The following is a 13678-nucleotide window of genomic DNA, read 5'->3' on the forward strand; positions in this document are numbered from 1 at the left end:
ATGATATCTCACTTTAGTTTTGATTTACATTTCCCCGATGATTACCGATGTTGAACATTTTTTCATATACTTGGCCATTCTTATGTCTTCTTTGGAGAAATGTCTATTCAGATCCTTTCCTCATTTTAAAATTGTATTATTTGTTTTGTTGTCATTGAGATGTTTAAGTTCCTTGCATATTCTTGGATACTAATCCCTTGTTAGATAGATATTGCAAATATTATTTCCCATTCTACAGCTTGTCTCCTCACTGTTAATTGTTTCCTTTGCTATGCAAAAGCTTTTTAGTTTGGTATAATCACATTGGTCTATTTTTACTTTCATTTCCTGTGCTTTTGGAATCTTACTCATAAAATCTTTGCCCAGAACAATGTACTAAAGCATATCCTTTGTTTTCTTTGAGTAGTTTTATAGTTTTTGGTCTTACATTTCTGTCTGTAACCCATTTTGAGTTAATTTTTATATGTGTAAGAAACAGTGTAATTTCATTCTTTTGTATATGGATAGTTTTCCTAGCACCATTTATTAAAGAGGCTGTCCTTTCCCCAATGTATGTTCTTAGCACCTTGGTTGAAAAGCAGTTGGTTATAAATACATGGGTTTACTTCTGGGGTCTCTATTTTGTTCCATTGGTCTATGTGTCTGTTTTTATGCCGGGGCCATGTTGTTTTTGTAGTATAGCTTTGTAGTATGTATTGAAGTCATATGGTATGATGCCTCCAGCTTTGCTCTTTTTGCATAGGATTGCTTTGGCTATTTGGACTCTTTTGGGGTTCCATATGAATTTTAGGATCGTTGTTTCAATTACTGTGAAGAATGTTGTTGGTATTTTAATGGGGACTGCATAAAATCTGTAGATATCTTTGCATAGTATGGTTTTTGTAATAATATTAATTCTTGCAATCCATGAACATGAGATGTCTTTTCACATTTTTGTATCCTCCTCAACCTCCTTCATCAGTGTTTGTAGTTTTCATTGTTGAGAACTTTCACTGTCTTGCTTAATTTCTAGATATTATTTTTTGGTAGCTACTAAAAATGAAATTACCTTTTGATTCTTTAAAGATAGTTTGTTATCGGTATATAGAAATGCTACTGATTTTTGTATTAATTTTGTATCATAGGCTGGGCACGGTGGCTCACACCTGTAATCCCAACACTTTGGGAGGCCAAGGTGGGCAGATCACGAGGTCAGGAGTTCAAGACCATCCTGGCTAACACGGTGAAAGCCCATCTCTACTAAAAATACCAAAAATTAGCCAGGTGTGTTGGTGGGCACCTGTAGTCCCAGCTAATTGTGAGGCTGAGACAGGAGAATGGCATGATCCCAGGAGGTGGAGCTTGCAATAAGCCGAGATTGTGCCACTACACTCTGGCCTGGGTGACAAAGTGAGATTCCGTCTCAAAAAAAAAAAAAAAAAAAAAAAAAAAAAAAAAAAATTGTATCTTGCAACTTTACTGAATTGATAAGTTCTAAGACTTTTGGTGGCGTCTTTAGGTTTTTCTATGTATAAGGCCACATAATCTGCAAACAGGGACAATTTGACTTCCTCTTTTCCAATTTGAATGTGCTTTATTTCTTTCACTTGCCTGACTCTGGCTAGGACTTCAAGTACTATGTTGAATAAGAGTAGTGAAAGTGGGCTTGTTTTTTAAAACTGTTCCAGTTCTTAGAAGAGAAAAACTTTCAACATTCTCCCATTCAGAATGATGTTTGCTGCGGGTTTGTCATATATAGCCTTTATTGTGTTGAGGTATGTTTCTTCTATATCTAATTTGTTGAGTCTTTTTATCATGAAAGGGATGTGGGATTTTATCAAGTGAAGTTTCTGCATTTATTGAGATGCTCATATGGTCTTTCATTCTATTGATGTAATGTATCACATTTATTGATTTGTATATGTTGAACCATCCTTGTATCCCTGACTTGAATCTCACTGGATTCAATTTAAGTGTTTGTTTCATCATAGTCTTTAATGATTCTTTGTATTTCTGTAGTATCAGTTGTAATATCTCCTTTGTTATTTTTTAAATTTTATTTATCTGGAACATCTCTTTTTCCTAGGCCATCTAGCTAATGGTTTGTTGATTCTGTTTATCTTTTCAAAAAACCAACTTTTCATTTGTTTACCTTTTGTATTTTTTGTCTCTGTTTTATTTAGTTCTGCATTAGATTATTTATTTGAAATCTTTCTACTTTTCTGCTACAGGCATTTATTGCTATAAACCTAGTGCTGCATTTACTGTATCTTATTGGTTTTGGTATGTTGTTCTTATTTATATTTGTTTCAAACATTTTTTGGATTTCCTTCTTAATTTTTTCATTGACCCATTGGTTGTTCAGGAGCATGTTGTTTAATTTCCATGTATTTATACAGTTTTCAAAGTTCCTCTGGTTATTGATTTCTATTTATTCCATTGTGGTCTGAAAAAATACTTGATAGGATTTCAGTTTTTAAAAATGTGTTGAGATTTGTTTTGTATTTAACATATGGCCTATCCTAAAGAATGTTTCATATGCTGATGAGAAAAATGTGTATTCTGCACCTGTTGGATAAAATGTTCTGTAAATGTTTGTTAGGTCCAGTTGGTGTATAGTGCAGTTTAAGTTCAATATTCCTTTGTTGATATTCTGTGCAGATGATCTGTCCAGTGCTGACAGGGTGCATTGAAGTTTCCAATTCTTGTTGTATAGGGGTTTGTCTCTCCTTTTAGCTCTAATAATACTTGCTTTATATATCTAGGTGCTCTGGTATTGGGTACGTATATATTTATAGTTGTCACATTCTCTTGCTGAATTGATCTCTTTATCATTATGTAATGACCTTCTTTGTTTCCTTATGTGTTTCTTTAGGCTTAAAGCCTATTTTATCTAATATAAATATAGCCTCTTTTGCTCACTTTTCATTTATGTTGCTTGGAACAAAATTATGTTGCTTTCCATCCCTTCACCTTCAGACCTTCAGTCCATGTTTTTCTTTACAGTTGAAGTGAGTTTCCTGTAGGCAGCACATAGTTGGGTCTTTTTTTGTCTCTTTTTTAAAAATTTATTCAGCCAATGTATAAATAAATATATATATATATATATATATATATATATATTTTTTTTTTTTCTTGACCATAAGGGTGGCCTTGAACATATCTTTTAATTGAGGAACTTAAACCATTTACATTCAAAGTTATTATTGATAGGTGAGGACTTACTCTTATCATTTTGTTGTTTTCTGGTTGTTTTGTATACCCTTTGTTCTTTTTTTCCCTTTTATTATTTCTGCCATGTTGTGGTTTTCTGTAGTGGTGTCATTTGATTTCATTCTCTTTATCATTTGTTTATCTGTTCCACCAGTGGGTTTTATAGTTTCTTGTGTTTTTATTTTTATGCTAACCACTTGAACACCCGGGAGTCACATGTTTTCATGATGGTAGCTATTGCTCTTTCACTTCCAGATGCACAACTCTCTTACACGTTTTTTCCTTCAGACATGGTCTCACTCTGTTACCCAGTCTGGAGTGCAGAGGCACGATCATGGGTCACTGCAGTCTTAACTGCCTGGGCTCAAATGATCCTCCCACTTCAACCTTGGGAGTAGCTGGGACCACAGGTATACACCATCATGGCTAGGTTTTTTGTTGTTGTTGTTGTTTTTGTTTTTGTTTTAAATAGAGATGGGGATCTCATTTTGTTGCCCAGATTGGCCCCAAATGCCTGGGCTCAGGCAATACTATTGCCTTGGCCTCTCAAAGTGCTAACATTACAGGCATGATCCACCATGCCCAGCTTTTACACATTTCTTGCATGACAAGACTAATGGTGATCAATTCCCTCAGTTTTCCTTGTTTTTCTGAAAGATTTTATTTCTCCTTTATTTATGAAGGATACTTTTGCTGTATATAGTATTCTTGGCTGTTAGGTTTTTTTTTTTCTTCTTTTTTTAATCTAGCACTTTGAACACATCATCTTATTCTTTTTTGACCTGTAAGGTTTCTGCTGAGAAACTTGCTGTTAGTCTGATGTGGGCTGCCCTATATGTGACTTGATACTTTTCTATTGCTGTTTTTAGACTTCTCTCTTTAACTTTTGACAGTTTGGCTGTGATGTGCCTTGAGGGGATCTTTTTGGGTTGAATCTACTTAGGAATCTTCTGAGCTTTCTGTATCTGCATCTCCTGATACTTCCCAAGGCTTGGGAAATTTTCAGGTATTATTTAATTAAATAGGTTTTCTATGTGTTTTCTCATGTCTTCTTGAAATCTCATAATTTGTTTTCTTTCTTTCTTTCTTTCTTTCTTTTTTTTTTTTTTCTTTTTGCTTAATAGGATACCATATGCTCTGTAGGCTTTCTTCATTCTTTTTATTCTTTATTTTTTTCTGGCGATGTTGTTTCAAAAGACCTGTTTTCAAGTTCAGAAATTTTAACTTTTGCTTCATCCAGTCTATTGTTAAAGCTGACAGTTATATTTTTAACTTTGTTCGTTAAGTTCTTCAGTTCCAAAGCTTTCGTTTGGCTCATTTTTAAATGATATTTATCTCTATTGAATTTAAAATTTAGATCATGAGTTGTTTTTCTGATTTTGTTGAATTGTCTATCTGTGTTCTCTTGTATCTCACTGAGTTTCCTTAAGGTCATTATTTTGAGTTCCTTTCTAGGCATTCATTGGTTTCCTTTTCTTTGTGGTCTGTTACTGGAGAATTATTGTGTTTCTTTAGAGATGTCATGCTTCCTTGGTTTTTCAAGTTTTCTGTGTTCCGTTAATATCTCACATTTGGTGGAACATTTGGTTCTTCCAATATTATGGAGTAGCTTTTGTAGGGTAAGACCTTTTTTTCTGTAGATGTGTCCTATAGTATTGATTGTATAGGGGGCTTTGGCTTTGGTTCTGGGTGGATGTACTAGTACAATCTCTGTATAATTTCTTTGGCTGTAATCAGTGTCAGCAGTGTCTGCAAGTGCCTCAGCAGCTTATTCTGTGGTTGTTTGTGGAAGCTTTGGTGGGCATGGGAACGCTGGGGAGGCCGATCCTTGAGTCCTTAAGGGGCATTCACATGCACATGGTGGTTTCCCTGTTAAAGAGGGCATGGTTACCAGCAGCAGCAGATCCTGGGCAGGCCAGTCCTTGGGCTCCTGGGGGTTATACATGGGTCCTTGGCAGCTTTGATGCTGGAGAGAGCAGGGTTGGTGGCAATGGGCCTTGGGTAAATGGCTCTCAGGCTCTGGAGAGTGTGTACATCAGCTCCCTCTCTCCTGAGGGTAGCTCTTTAACTGTGCTGAACTGCCTGTTCCCCAAGATGTAGGGTACTGCGTGAGGTCTGGTGCCAGGAGTATGGCTACACTGATAATTTCAGCTGGTCTTTTGACTCTGCAGCCCTCTGGGTAAATGTGGTGGGATATCAGTGGAGCTCCAGGAATGGAGAAATGCAGAGACTGTTGATCCTCAGGGCAGAATGCACTCTGGTGGTGGCTGTGTTCTCAAAATTGTGTTGTGCTGCAGCAGCCTGGTTTCTGGGGAGTAGGGGGTGATTCTGTGTGAATTTGGTCTCTGGAATAATGCAATCATGTTGATTCCAGGCCCTCTCCTTACACTGGGCTTAAGGCCTGTGAAGGTGATAGGGCTCTTGTGTAACTAAGATTGCAGGCATGTGAAGTGAGAATGTGGACTGCTGGAGATTTCCTGCTTACCTTTCCCCCACACTGGAGAGTTCCTTTTGGCTCTGAGCTGAACCTGGCTGGGTGCTGTACTTCCCTGTTCATGTTGCTGTCCTGAATTTCTATCTCAAAAGGTATTTGTCACTTCCTTGCTGAATTCTGGTGTTCTCCTTTAGACATTTTATTTGACATGTGGTTATCTATTTGTTGTTTTCATCCTTCCTTGCGGAGGAGGTGAGTGCAGAGCACCTCAAGTAAGCAGTCTTGATGACATCTCTCTATATTTGATTTTTCAACTTTAAGTGTGAAAGCGATACGCATTCAGTACGCTCCTCAACTTACACTGAGTTTATGACAGATGCCTTTATAAGAGTCAGGCAGCGGGAGATTAGGCAAACTGAAGAGGACACATAAGGAAACATGGGGAAGAAGGTTATGCAAAGATGGGGGCAGAAACTGAAGTTGATACAGCTGCAAGTCAAGGAATGCCAAGTGACATCAGTAGCCACCAGCAACTGGAAAGGCAGGGAACAGAATCTCCCTGGAGCCTCCAGAGGGAGTGCAGTTCTGCAGACACCTTGATTTTAGACTTCTGCCCTGCAGAACTGTGAGAGAATACATTTCTGTTATTTTAAGCCACATAGATTGTGGTAATTTGTTACAGCAGCCCTGGGAAAATTATCTAGGCATGGGGACCAAAGAGAGACCCAATAGGGTTTTTTCTTTTTGAGTTGTAACTAGTTCTTTCCTGCAGCATCTAAAATCAGGCACATTTTATCCTGTGTGGACATCTTCCCTTCCTTCTGGCCCCAAACTGTACTTAGCTTTACGAGAGAAATTATTTCTCCTTTTAGCAAAACTATCTTGAAAACTCACATTTCTTTTATTATAGAAAAAAAAACCCAGAATAAGCATAACTTCTGCCCTTCTCAATTTGATATAAGAAATTAATATTTCTCCTATTAACATACACATATGAACTTGCACCACAGCCTTATTTTGTTAAGAGAGCATTTTTTCATCCCTGGCTAAGTTACATCCAAACCATTTTCCTTTAACTTGCCCTTGGCAGTGAAGGAGAGGAATCTCAACCTATTCTTCTACAGGTGGTAGGAGCTTGTAACCCATTATTTCCCCCCACCAGGCTGTGGGCTGCAAAAGAGCCTGCCTGCTCTGTGCACTGTTAATCTTGATATCAACCAATATAGCATGTGGCACGTAGCAGATGCTCAGGAAGTGTTTGTTAATAAGGGTGACCAAGTGTCCTGGTTTTCCCAGGACAGAAAGGTTTCTCAGGACGTTAGGCTCTCAGGGTTCAACTGGAACAGACTTGGGCGAACCTGACAGTTGGTCACCCGTTAACTGAACTGGGCCCCACTGTTCTTGGTGACATCAAGGCTTAATATGAAGTTGGGAAATTTGCCTACTATAAAGACATGTGGTCTTTGTCCCTACTCTGCCTTCTTTCTGGGTCTCTAAGCTTCCCGGAGTTCTTCCTTCCCTGGGAGTCACCTCACTGGGCTAACATTGTTACTTGGGTGCTAATTCCACCTGGGTCCCAGTGGCTGTCTGCTTAATGCTCCCCGTGTATAACTCCATTTCTCCTGTCACATGACTTTTTTTTCCTCTGAATTATTTACTAGCTGGTTTTTCTCCTCCTGCTTCTGAAATGTTGAAGTTCTCCAGCATTCTGTACTGATCACTTCCAAATATCTCAGGGATGACCTCAGGACCTGAGCTTAACAAAACGTAGCGCAGAGCACCTTGGATGGTATTATTGACTCCTTTTTCATGCCCACCATCTGATTTATCCACAAACTCTGCTGATTCCCTAGTATTGAGTAAATATTAAATCAATTCCCTTTTCCCCATCCTCATGGTTGCGGCCATATGCCAGGACCTTATTATTTATTGCCTTTTACTGACATTTCCCATTTCCATTCTTAACCTTTCCAGTTTACCCTTTTCATTGCTTCAGAGTGATTGTTCTAACATGCAAATATGACTACATTCCTGCCTTGCTTAAACTATGCCAATGGCTCCCTGTGGTCCACAGAAAAAATTCTTAGACTGGCACATGAGATGCTTCCTGACCTGCCCTTGCTTAACAGTTTGGCTTCACACATCACCATTTGTCCATCTCAGACCCCACATTCTTGCCTCAATGCACTCATCCTGCTCCCTCTACAACCAGACCCTTGGACCTACATGTCTCTCCTTCTGTGTCTGTTGCCTTTCTGCCCTCCTTGCCCTGGCTACCTCCTGCCAGGCCTTCAGAACTCAGCTCAGAGGTTGCTTCCATGACCCTGTTAATTTGGGGTGAGATGCTTCATCTGTCCTGTACCAGCAACGTGTGTTTACTGCTCTCAGAGTAGGCACCAACCTGCTTGTCTCCCTCTCTGGGGGCTGAGCAACTTAAGTGCAGAAAAATGCTTATTCACATTTATCTTCTTTCTTCACAGCACTTGGCATAATGTAGGTGCCTGTACTGGGTTGAATAATGTCCCCCCAAACTTATGTCTTTGCAGAACCTCAGAATGTGACCTTATTTGAAAATAGGGTTTTGCAGATATAATTAGTTAAGATCATATTGAATTAGGACAGGCCCTAAATCCAATATGACTGATGTCCTTATTAGAAGAGGAAGGAATGCAGAGGTGCAGACATACACAGGGAGAAAGCCACGTAATGTGATGGCAGAGACAGAGATGGGATGGCAGCAATGAGCCAAAGAACACTAAGGATTGCTGCACCCACCAGAAGCCAGGAGAGAGGCGAGAAAGGATCCTTCCCTAGACATGTCAGAGGGAGCATGGCCCTTCTGACACCCTAATTTCAGACTTCTGGCCTCCAGAAGAAAATAAATTTCTGTTGTAAGCCACCCATTTTGTGGTACTTCGTTTTGATACTTTGTTTTAGGAAACTAGTACGGTGCTCAACATATTTGGTTGACTCATTGAATGATCCTACTCCTTTCCTACTTCCCCATAGCCATTGGGAAAGGCCTTTGTCAACTCTGGACTAGAATGTTCTGGTAGCCTTCTGACTGGTCTCCCTGTGTTTATTAAATGGAACAGTGCCATAAGTTTATGACTCCAGTGGATTCTGTGTTTGTTAGGCTGATTATCAGCTAATTTTTTTCTCATGACTCAATGACAAGGTTAGCTGAATCCTGGTGCTGAAAAATGTCACCTCTGCCCTGAGTGAGGCTTTCATGCAAGGATCTACTGGGGCACCTAAAAGGACAATGATTCGGGATGTCATTGAGCTCACAGGGCAAGCCACATGCCTGTTTTTGCACCTGCTTTGCTAATAAATGAAAGTCTGTATGGCAGAATTCTATCTGACACCTGCTTTCATTACAACATGCAGAGACCTACGGCCCCAAGACCTCTTGCATCTACATAGTGAATGACAAAATTGACTCAGGTCAGTTCTAACCAAGTAGGTCATGGAAAGAACTCCGGTTTCGGAACAAGACAAATTTGGGCTAAAATCCCAGCTCCACCACTGACTGCCTGAGTCACCTATGATGTTGCTTCACAGGGTGGTAACAATGATCTATGTCCGCCTCCCCAGGTTATTGCTATAATTAAGTGAGATCAAGCATGTGAAAGGCTTCAGGTGCTGTAAATGCTTGCTTCTATTCAGTAAGTTGAACACAATCACACAGCTAAGGGGGAAGGTGCTGTCCAGGGTCTCACCCTGGGGATGAGACTCCCCTGAAACAGAGGCAATGGCCTCTAATGAGGGAACTGAACATTAATTAGGAATCCAGGATATACGACTTTATGCATTTTCACATACATTTTTTTCCTTTTATTCTCATGAAAGCCTTTTACTTTAAAAAATTTTTATTCCCATTAAAAGATACAGGAAGTGAGGCTCAAAGGCAGGGCACGGCTCCCTATAGCACTCGCGAGCAGTGGTTCTCAACCTGGGCTGTGCATGAGGATCCCCTGCAGCTTTGAAACATCCTCATGCCCCGACGCCTCTCTGACCAATGAAACCAGAATGTCTGATGCTGGGGCCCTGGCTTCAGAACTTCAAAAACTTCTTCAGGTGACTCCCAAATACAGCCAAGTTTGAATATCTGCGCTCCAGAGTTTACAAATCACTTTCCCCCACAGGAAGTGGTCTGACCGACCTTTACGCCCCTATGAGGACAGCAGAGTAGATTTCATTGTCCCCACTCTGATGATGGGAAAACCAAGGCTCAGAGAAAATTCTAGAAAGGACTTGAACTAGAACCAGATTCCTTGATTCTTCTACACTGCTCTATCCCTGTGCTGGGGGAAGAAGCTGTGCCACATCTCTGACCTCTAAATTTCCCTTTCAGTATCTGCACCTGAGAGAAGGCTGCCTTGGTGTTCGTAACAGTTTACCTCTATCTAGCCATCATGGGGTTCCGATCACCCCGTCCCCAGCCCCCATCACCTGGTCTTCCCTGCCCTCCCCTGCAGTTCATGGGTTCTCCACAGCCCGGAGCAGAGGCCAGGGGGTTTTCCACGCAGGCTTGTCAGATCCATTTCATTCCCGCCTGTTTTTCCATCTGCCTTGTCATAGGGTGTGTGGTGCAAGCTTGTCTCTGCCAAATGCTTTAGTGGCTCTGGAATGGAGAAAGCAGCAGAAGCCCAGAGTGTTTATGCCATGGGAAAAGCTGGGCTTTTCCACAGATCATCCTTCTCCCCCGCCCCCAGGTTCTCATGCCCTACACGATTCCCAGGGGGCCACCCAGCAATTAAGATACAGTTCTGGAGAGCAGAAGGCTCTGACAGCCCCACAAATCAGCCTCCATATCCCCACCCCCAACACACACACATCGCAGTCCCTCCCAGAACAATACTATCGAGTCATCTTGAGCAATGGCACCAGAAAATCCCAGCATAATGAAAGAAAACAGAGGCCTGTCTTTCTGGCTGCTGGTGCGATTTCAATAGAAAGCCCTTCTTAAGCAGGAAGAAGCAATTCTTCTGCTATGTCCCTAACAAAAGCTGACCTCTTCCTTGGCGGCATTGGGTAGGCCCAGAATCAAGCTGGGGTTATTTCCCCACCATCGCCATAGTCATAGCAACAGCTTTGATTAATGCGGTGGCCCATCAGAGGGATAATGTCAGCCCTAATCAGAAACGCCTCAAGTATCTCTCTTTGCATTTTGGTAAATGGCGTAATCACATTACGGCTGGATGTGTCTGGGATCTGATTGCTGTCGCACAAATCTGCCTGATTTTCCAGGTTAAGGGGTGTCAGGGGGCCCAAGATGCAGCTAATTACCGTGCATTGTTAGGAGAGAGGACCAAGGCCACGGAGGCCGCCAGGAATGTTCCTGCCCTATCCTTCCTTCTAAGTCCATAGGAGCAACCTGGGCTGATGGTCTGTTTGCAAGGATGCCTGCCTGAAGGGCGTGGCTGAGAGTCAGAGAGGGGTGCTGTTTGCTGTTGTTAAGCATAAGGGAAGCAGAGGCATGGTTGAAAAGATGAGACAGGCAGCTGAGCTGGGCTTGGCTGTTCCTCCGCCTTGTCCATCAAGCTCGTGATGGACAGTCAGCCTCCGGTCATGCCACTGGGCTGGAAAACTGGCAGGAGGGCCCCACTTGGGCCTGGAGATAGGAAACGGCAGGGGTGACATGTACTGCAAAGGCATGTAATGAGTGTGGACTTAACTTGTCATAATAGCATTTGGCTGTTGGCAGGTTCTGCTTTGTCTGTTGAAGCTTTCTACTTGAGGGTTGATTCTTACTGCACCCTGGGGAGACAGACTTCTCCTTCTCTCCCCTTTTACTAGCAGGGAAACTACGGAAAGGAGAGGTGACATGTCTCATCCCTGTATCGAGGCTAGGTTCCACTTCCCAAGAGACCCTCCCCACAGGAAAAGCGTCCTCTCTCTGCCTTCCAGCCTAGCTGCTTTTGTCTCTGTGAATCCGTAGGTGACAGTAACAATAAATACCACCTATACTGCAAGATTAAGAGGAGGACCTGAGGAAATATGCATTGAGCCCCCAGAGGCTATTTTTAGATGCTCCTGGGAGGTTTTAAAAAAGGACTCAAGCTGTTAACTATTTATGACTTTTCGAATGCAGGACAGAAATAGAAGGGCAGCACTTAGCTTCTCCAAAGCTGGGGAGTAAATTCCTCTCAGAGACCTGAAACCACTTTGGGACCATTAAATTTAGTGTCTCTTGGATGGCATTTAATATCTAGCATAACTAATATCTAGCTTTTATTTTTGGCCACGGCAATAGTTCTTATTTTTTCGGTGTTGAAAATTATGTTAAGAGTAGCTGAGGAAATTGAGTCACGGAGTGAGAACTATCTCAGAGTCACATGGTTGGTCTGTGGCCAAGCCTCGGTGGAAGCAAATCTCTTGCTATTTGGGCCAAAGTTCACTGCTGAGGGTTGAACTGAATGTCCCAGGGCAGGTTTGGGTGTGGAAAATTCTTCAGGGGATACTCAATCCAACAAACGGACAAGATGCTATGGTATCATGAATCAACCAAGCTCCATCTTCCACCTTTCCTGGCTCCAGGCCAGCTTTCCACCTGGAGGAGTCAATATTCTCCCCAAGAAGATGTTGCATTAGACATGTTAGAGGACACAGGCTCACGGCCCGCCCTGAAACCTCACACACTTGTGTTGTATTGTGAGCAAGACAGAATGCATTTCCAGGCCGGGTTGTACCTCAGGTCGGGGGTAAATAAGTAGGGTTTCCCCAGCTGCTCTCCGAAGCTTTATGATGTCCCTCTCAGTAGCCAGCACCTTGATCATCCCTTCCTTTAAACTTGGCCGATCAGGGGCTTGGAAATCAAGGATGTAGAACCTTAGCCCCACACAGCCAATAGCTTTAAGCTAAACAAACCCACAAGAGACTGGTATTTGCCTGAACAGAAAACCACAGAGGAATGAATTAACACCACAGTCAGAGTTTCCATCTGGGCCCTGCTGGCGCCCTCACTGCACAGAGACTGCCTGTGCCGGCTGCCCCACTCCCTGCTGGCTCAGCCTAGTGCAAGTCCCTGGGCCAATCCCGACAGAAGCCAGGTGTGCATGAACACTGTCTTCCTCAGCCACGCTGTGGGACTTCCCAAGCAGGGACTCAGCGGTCCAGCCTCTGCTACTGCCTCCTTCTGCCCCTCTATTTCTGGTGACTACCACGTCCAGCACGTGGCATGCCAGGGGCCAGTCCCCCATAACCAAGCAGCCTAATGGGCTGTATGGGTCTTCTTGATGCCCACTCCCACTGTACTCTCCAGTCTGGCAGTGCTGCCACTGTATACTTGGCTGGTCTGGCATCAACCACATTTGGAATTTGGCTCCATCAGACACTGCTCCCTGTCTGGTACCAGGGACTGTAGTTGATTCTGTTTCTGTTGACAGCTATCTTCTCCAGTCCTAGCTCAGCTCTTATCCCTGGTCCCACATACAGTGTTCTCATTACCACCTTGTACAGCACAGTCATGCATAGTTTAACCGCAGGGACACGTTCTGAGAAATGTGTCATTATGTGATTTCATTGTTGTGCAAACTTCCTAGAGTGTATTTACACAAACCTAGACGATACAGCCTACTATAAACCTAGGCTACATGGCTTAGCCTATTGCCCCTAGGCTGCAAACCCGTACAGGATGTTACTGTACTGAACACTGTAGGTAATTGTAACACAATGGTAAGTATGTACGTACCTAACTTACCTAAGCACAGAAAAGGTATAGTAAAAATGTGATATAAAAAATAAAAAATGGTACAGCTGTGTAGGGAACTTACCATAAATAAAGTTTCCAGGACTGGAATTTGCAACTCTGGGTGAGTCAGTGGTGAGTGAGTGTGAAAGCCTAGGACATTACCATACTTTTGTTGTTGTTGTTGTTGAGACAGAGTCTCACTCTGCTGCCCAGGCTGCAGCGTAGTGGCACAATCACGGCTCACTGAAACTTTCGCCTCCTTGGGTTCAAGCGATTCTTATGCCTCATCCTTCTGAGTAGCTAGGACTATAGGTGTGCACCACCACTCCTGGATAATTTTTATATTTCTAGTAGAG

This window comes from Piliocolobus tephrosceles, chromosome 14, assembly GCF_002776525.5.
Source record: "Piliocolobus tephrosceles isolate RC106 chromosome 14, ASM277652v3, whole genome shotgun sequence".
NCBI classification, from domain to species: Eukaryota; Metazoa; Chordata; class Mammalia; order Primates; family Cercopithecidae; genus Piliocolobus; species Piliocolobus tephrosceles.